Genomic DNA, 6,552 nt, shown 5'->3' on the forward strand with positions numbered 1-6,552 from the left:
GTGGGGGGTGGGGGGGGTTAGGGGCAGCGCGGCTTCCGGGCGTTTAAAGGGCCAGCAGAGTATTCGCCGCCCGCCTGCTCCCTCCGGTATTGCAATACGAAGTCAAAAGGTAGAGATTTGTGGGGATCTGAAGAGCAACTTGCTCCAAGTTTTCATTCGCAGCGGATCTCATCCTAAGCGGACCGCGATGCCGGGCGGGCCCGCCCCAGCCGCCTCCCTGCCCCCAGCAGCGTGGCATGTTTTTTTCTGTTGCCGACGCGATTCAAATCACTATTGTAATAGACGCTTGGTTTCAAACTCGAGTATAAAAGACACAAAACGAAGAAAGACGGGGACAATGAAACCGATGACCCTAAAACAGATCTGTGTTTTGGGAAATGGAGATAGGACGTCATTTTTATTCCCTCACATTGAGGTTTGGTGATGGCAAAAACTAGCTCAGAGTAAACATCGGCAAAGTTAATAGAAACAGCACTCCTCCCAAGGACCAGCTGCAATGTCCTAACGGCCCCTTTCTTTGCGTGATTGTTTTCTTACTGAGAAATAGTCTTCTTCTCTGAAATCATAGGCGCTCAGAAACTTTGCTGTTTGAAATATCAGTAAGAAGAAAGCATCCCCCTTTTGCCTGGCAGATTGTCTTCCACGAAGAGCAGCCTTATCAGCGCAGCTGCAGAGCTGCCAATAGGAATTCTGAGCATAACGTTCCACATTTACTTTTGTATTATTACCAAGGAAACCGCACCCTGGGTACCCTTCACAGCCCGGACCCGATGTTGACGTCTTTGCATACAGTTCTACTCTGTATTGAGCCTATCAGAACAAACTCCATCTTTCCCTATAATCCTATAACTATCTATCTATTTATTTATTTGGCGAGGCATCCATCCATTCCTCATTGGTGCGGTCTTCCTCATTGTAAAGTCGGGGGACACGTCTGGGTTTTTAAGGCTGATAGGATTAGACCTAGACATCTGCCTTTATTTTTATTTTTTAAAATCCTTACCCGAAGACATTTTTTCCATTGCTTTGATAAGGGAGTGAAAGGGAGGGAGAGAGAGAAAAACATCCATGAGAGAGAGACACATGGATTGGTTGCCTCCCGCACGACTCCTCCTCCCCCGCACTGGGGCGGGGATCTAACCTGTAACCCAAGTACACGCACGCCCCTGACCCCAAATAGAACTCGCGACCCTTGAGTCCGCCGGCCCATGCTCCAACCGCTGAGCAAAACCGGACAGGGCGAAAACTGCCTTTTACAAAATCCTCGCCCGGGGACTCTCTCCCCCTCCCCACGTGGGAATCTGCTTGTTTCTCAATAAATTTCCATCTTTTCCTATAAAAATAGAAAACCCTCACCCGGGGATGTATTTTTTGTTGATTTTAGAGGAAGGGGGGGAAAGAGAAACATGGGTCGCTTGTGCCTTGAGCAGAACTGGAGCTGGACTTTAGAACTGAGCTAGCCTTCTGTACGGGGGCGATTCTCCAACCACCTGAATCACGCTGGCCTGCGTGAGGTCTGCCCTTTTGAAACAGTGAAAGTGGAATGAAAGAAAGGAAAACGGAGCAAGGAAAGTCAGTTTTTTGGAAGAGAGCTAACTATTTGTGGTCACCTACTACTTCTCATTTAAGGAAGCAAAGATTAAATCTTTTTTTCGAACAATCAATTTTCCCCCGAGGGGGTGCACCGTTCCTGGAGGTACTGCAATACCAGGTCGATTAGCCTTCTGTACGGGGGCAATTCTCCAACCACCTGAATCCCGCTGGCCTGCGTGAGGTCTGCCCTTTTGAAACAAAGTGAAAGTGGAATGAAAGAAAGAAAAACGGAACAAGGAGAGTCAGTCTTTTGGGAGTGAGCTAACTATTTGTGGTCACATACTGTTTCTTCTTATTTAAAGAATCAAAGATTAAATCTTCTTTTGAACAAACAATTTTCCCCCGAGGGGGGTGCACCGTTCCTGGAGATACTGCAATACCAGGTCGATGCGTGGAGTGGACGGAGCAAGCTCCTATTCCATCTCCTAATCCCAAAAATCCATTTAATATATTGTCCTCGGATAGAGGACGTATCAGATATTAAACTGATAAGAACAGATACTACACTTGATCTTAGCCAAAAGGCCGAGAAGCGATACTGTTGCCTCTAACTCCGCGCCAGGCTTGCTGTTACTGTAGCTTTAGCACTTGTGGTTACTTTTATGTCCTAACGATTAGATTGTTTTCAATACGTCATATTTCTTAAACCCAGTTTATTTTTATTATTATTTCTTAAAAATAATGTCAGATTGTTGGAAACAGACTTAAAATAGAATTCTTTACTGCTTTTCCCATGCTCTCCCTGCTGGGTGTGTTTTGCATAAACCCGCCCCTCCTCTTTGTAACAATCTTGGGATTGGTCCACATACAAGTCGTCATTTCAGTGCCGCTTGGTCTCTTCTCCCGGACTGTGGGTTAGTCTCGCGTCCTGATGGCTCGCTGGCGGCCCGTGGCGGCGGTTTCCGTCGGTGGGCTGAAGGTGCGGCGGGTGGCGGTGGCCCCCTCTGCGGGACACGTTTGAAGAGGCCGTGGTTCCGAGCCCAGGCCTTGGAGTCCAAATTGGGATCCTGCTCCATAGTTCCTCCAGGAGGCGCAGGTCCCTGTTAAACCGGGAAATCCTAGGGCGCTGAGGCGGTGGTCTGAGAACTGAGGACACAGGGAACGGGGGACTGAGTTCTCCTCGCATCCTGGCTCTTTTCTGTGCTCCTCCCTGACCTGTCACATCCACCCCGTGGAGCAACAGGGCCTTTCAGAGGTTCCTGATTCCTGCACCCAGGTTCCAGGCTGGAAGAGGGGGTGGGGCAGGTGTAGGTCAAATTTAAATGAGCAGTTCTTTTATAGGCTCAAAGCAAAGGCTTTATGAAGGGACTAGAGGCCCTGTGCATTGCAGTGGGAGGTGGGGGGTGTTCCTCAGCCCGGCCTGCACCCTCTCGCAGTCTGGGACCCCTTGCTCCTTACCGCCCCCTGCAGCCGAGATGGGAGAGGCTCCACCAGCACCGCTGGGCTTGCCAGTCCTGAGCCTGGCTTCTGGCTGAGCAGTGCTCTCAAACTGACCATCAGGGGTCGGCTCCTGGGTTGAGCGTCTGCCCCCTGGTGGTCAGTGCATGTCATGACCGGTCATTCCACTGTTTGGTTGATTTGCATGTTAGGGTTTTATTATATAGGACTAGAAGCCCGTTGCAGGAGGATTCCTGCAAGAATCGGGCTTCCTCGGCTGATCGCACTGCCAAGCCCCTGCTGTCCAGGGCCACAGACGGGGGTCCCGGCTGGGGGCGGGGCTTAGGTGGCACACGGGGGCCTGGATGGCGGCTCACACTGGCCCGCCCTGCCTGCATTATGCAAATTAGCCGCCATCTTTGTTGGTGGTTAATTTGCATATCGTGCTGATTAGCCAATGGGAGGTGTAGCAAAGGTACAGTCAATTACCATGTTTGTCTATTATTAGATAGGAGGACTAGTGGCCTGGTGTACAAAATTCATGCACGGGGTGGGGTGTGGAGGGGGGGTGTCCCTCAGCCCAGACTGCACCCTCTCCAATCTGGGACCCCTTGGGGCACATTCCCCTTGCAATCCTGGACCACTGGCTCCTAACCACTCACCTGCCTGCCTGCCTGCCTGATCACCCCTAACCACTCTGCCTGCCAGCCTGGTCGCCCCCAACTGCCCTCCCCGCCGGCCTTCTCACCCACAACTGCCCCCCCTGCTGGCCTGATCTCCCTCAACTGTCCCCTCCCCCCGCTGGCCTTATTGCCCCTAACTGTCTCTGCCCGCCACCATGGCTTTGTCCAGAAGGATGTCCGGAAGGTCTCCCAGTCTAATTAGCATATTACCCTTTTATTAGTATAGACTCTATATCCGGCCCTGTCAGAGAAGGGACCTGACTGAGGTCCTGTTTCCTTGGAAAGTAGAGGCCTCGGCTCTGTGTCAAAGGTACAGGCAAGGCTGAGATCCTTCAGGCAAGAGTAGGTCATTCCATTCTCACTATTGTAATTTCAACTGGCAAGCTTTCTGAAAAGCCATGATTTTAGAGAACAAGGTCAAGGGTCTCAGCACTGTGTCCTCAATGTTAATAAACAGAAGGGTAAAACCAGGGCCTCCAGGGAGGGACTGCATTAAGGGGGTGTGGTATGTAGAATGATGCCCCCACAAATGTGCCTATGTTCTAATTCTTAGAACCTCTGAATGTGTGCTCTTACATGGAAAGAGTTCCTGTGTAGATGTGGTTAAGGCTTTGAGAATGCATTATGGCAGAGACTGCCGTTAACACTATTTTAAAAATCCTCATCTGAGGATGTGTTTTCATTGACTTTTTTGAGAGTGAGGGAGAGAAAGAGAAACATCAATGTGAGAGAGACACAAAATTGGTTGCCTCCTTCCCACACGCACCCTGAAGGGGCAATCTAACCTGCAACCCAGGTGTGTGCCTTTGACTGGGAATCAAACCTGAGATCCATCAGTGCACGGGCTGACGCTGTAACCACTGAGCACACCGGCCGGGGCACTGTTCTTTGTTGGCATTTATCACATACCTCCAGGTGTCTAAAACAGCACTATTGACGTTTTAGGCTGGATAATTCGTTGTTTGCAGAGTGGAAGAGAGGCAGCTGTCTGTCTAGTGCACTGTGGGGTGTTTAGCAGCATCCTTGGTCTCTACCTACTAAGATGCCAGGAGTTTACCCCACACACTCCAAGTGGGGACAACCAAAAATGTCCCCAGACATCGGTAACTGTCCCTGGGGCAAAATCACCCCTGGGTGAGAGCCACTGTGCTAGCTCAAATAATCTTATTTGCTGGCTGTCTTCGCCTCTTACAATGTAACCCAAAGGCGGGAGTGAGGCCTTGGCCCTGGGTTTAGTGCATTGCTAGGTTTGGGATAGAGAACTTGTTGGTGCTCTTACCACCTAGCTGAAGTGGGGAGACTGGGGGAGCAGACATGGACAGACCAGGGAATCAAGGGTCTGAATCGGATACCTGGTGGGGAGGTCAAGGGGCAGTTGGGTGCCCAGGAAGGAGGTCCAGGCTAGAGATGCCGTAGTCAGTGTACGGGACTGTGAGCAGCCAGGCCTCAATCGCTCTGACGCTTTTCACCATTGCTCCATTGCTCCATATAATCCGTCTCATATGAACTCATTTCTTAGCCCAAGTAGCCATTAACTTGGGCTTTAATTTGAATTCCTTATTTGCCAAATGGTCAAAGTCGTTTGAGGAAAGTGTCATTATCTTTGGCTCCATCACCTCCTTGCTGCATCCCCCAGTAGCCTGGTCTAATGGCTACACCCCTGCAATGTGGACAACTGACCCTCCTCCCCTGCAGTTGTGACAATGGGTAATCCGCTCACCTTTTCCTTGTCTCCCCCGGTTGAGGTAATGCACGCACTAGCGACCATTCTGAAGCTAAAGCTCAACACACCTGCTTGCAGTCATTTTGTCTGTTGTGACCTTTGTTGCCTTGACACACCCTTCACCAGGTGTTCGTGTGGGTTCTCCCGGTTACCAGTTCCGAACTCTGCAGGGCCTTTCTGCGCTTCCCCTCTGCTGTTCCCCATCTTTAAATGCTGGTGCACCCCCCACTATCCACCGCCCCCAGGGTCCTGGTGTGGGTCTTATCTGACCCACTTTCAGGACCAACCCTCTCATTCTGTTACCATTGACCTCTCAAATCCGTATGGCTACCACTTAATGTTAACAAAAAGCATTAACTTGCCTCTTTATACTCTAGTTCTGACACAAAATGCATAGTTGGCCCTTCATTATCTGCAGATTCCACACACGAACTAATTGCAGATGGTTTTTTTACACTTACACCATGAACTCCCAGGAAGTGGGTACCATCACCTGAGGCTCCTTTCCACTGGCTCTCAAGTGAACTTCTCTGGGTGGAGCGGGCTGACCCTCCCTCCAATTGAACCCAGAGTTTACAAGGGTCTGGTCTTGAGCATCCTTGATCTTTGGTGCCCATAAGGATCCTGGAAACAATACTCCAGGATAGAGGGAGACCTTACCCTAAAATTCACATATGCAGAACCCCCAAAAGAGGTGGCAATCCTTGAATTCATACCCATTCTGTGTAGTAATATGAGGACCATCACTATCTGACAACTTACACCACAAGGGCCCAGTGAGGTGTGGGCCCATGTGCATGCTAACCACGCTGATTTGAGCCTCTGGGCTTGGAAAGCTAGGTAACTGCTTTAAAAGGCTCAGAATCAGACTTAACCACACACATATACCCTACCCATGCCGTATGCCACTACCTAAAGCCGAAGCCAGCTTGCCCAGGACCAGATAAAGACTTGAAAACATTGGGTATGTGGATACAAGGCAACCCATTTGGATGAGACTAACTTAAGTAGTCATTTGCATATACTCAGATATAATGGCACATGGAGATCAAGATGAATGTTTAATGCCAACTATTATTCGTTCAACAATTGTTCACCTGAGCACTCCCTTCCCAGATGCCCTAGAAGTTTACCCTATTTAGGCAAACAACTAGATCCACTCAAACACAACCAGAG

Source organism: Myotis brandtii, unplaced genomic scaffold (assembly GCF_000412655.1).
Source record: "Myotis brandtii unplaced genomic scaffold, ASM41265v1 scaffold1112, whole genome shotgun sequence".
Lineage (NCBI taxonomy): Eukaryota > Metazoa > Chordata > Mammalia > Chiroptera > Vespertilionidae > Myotis > Myotis brandtii.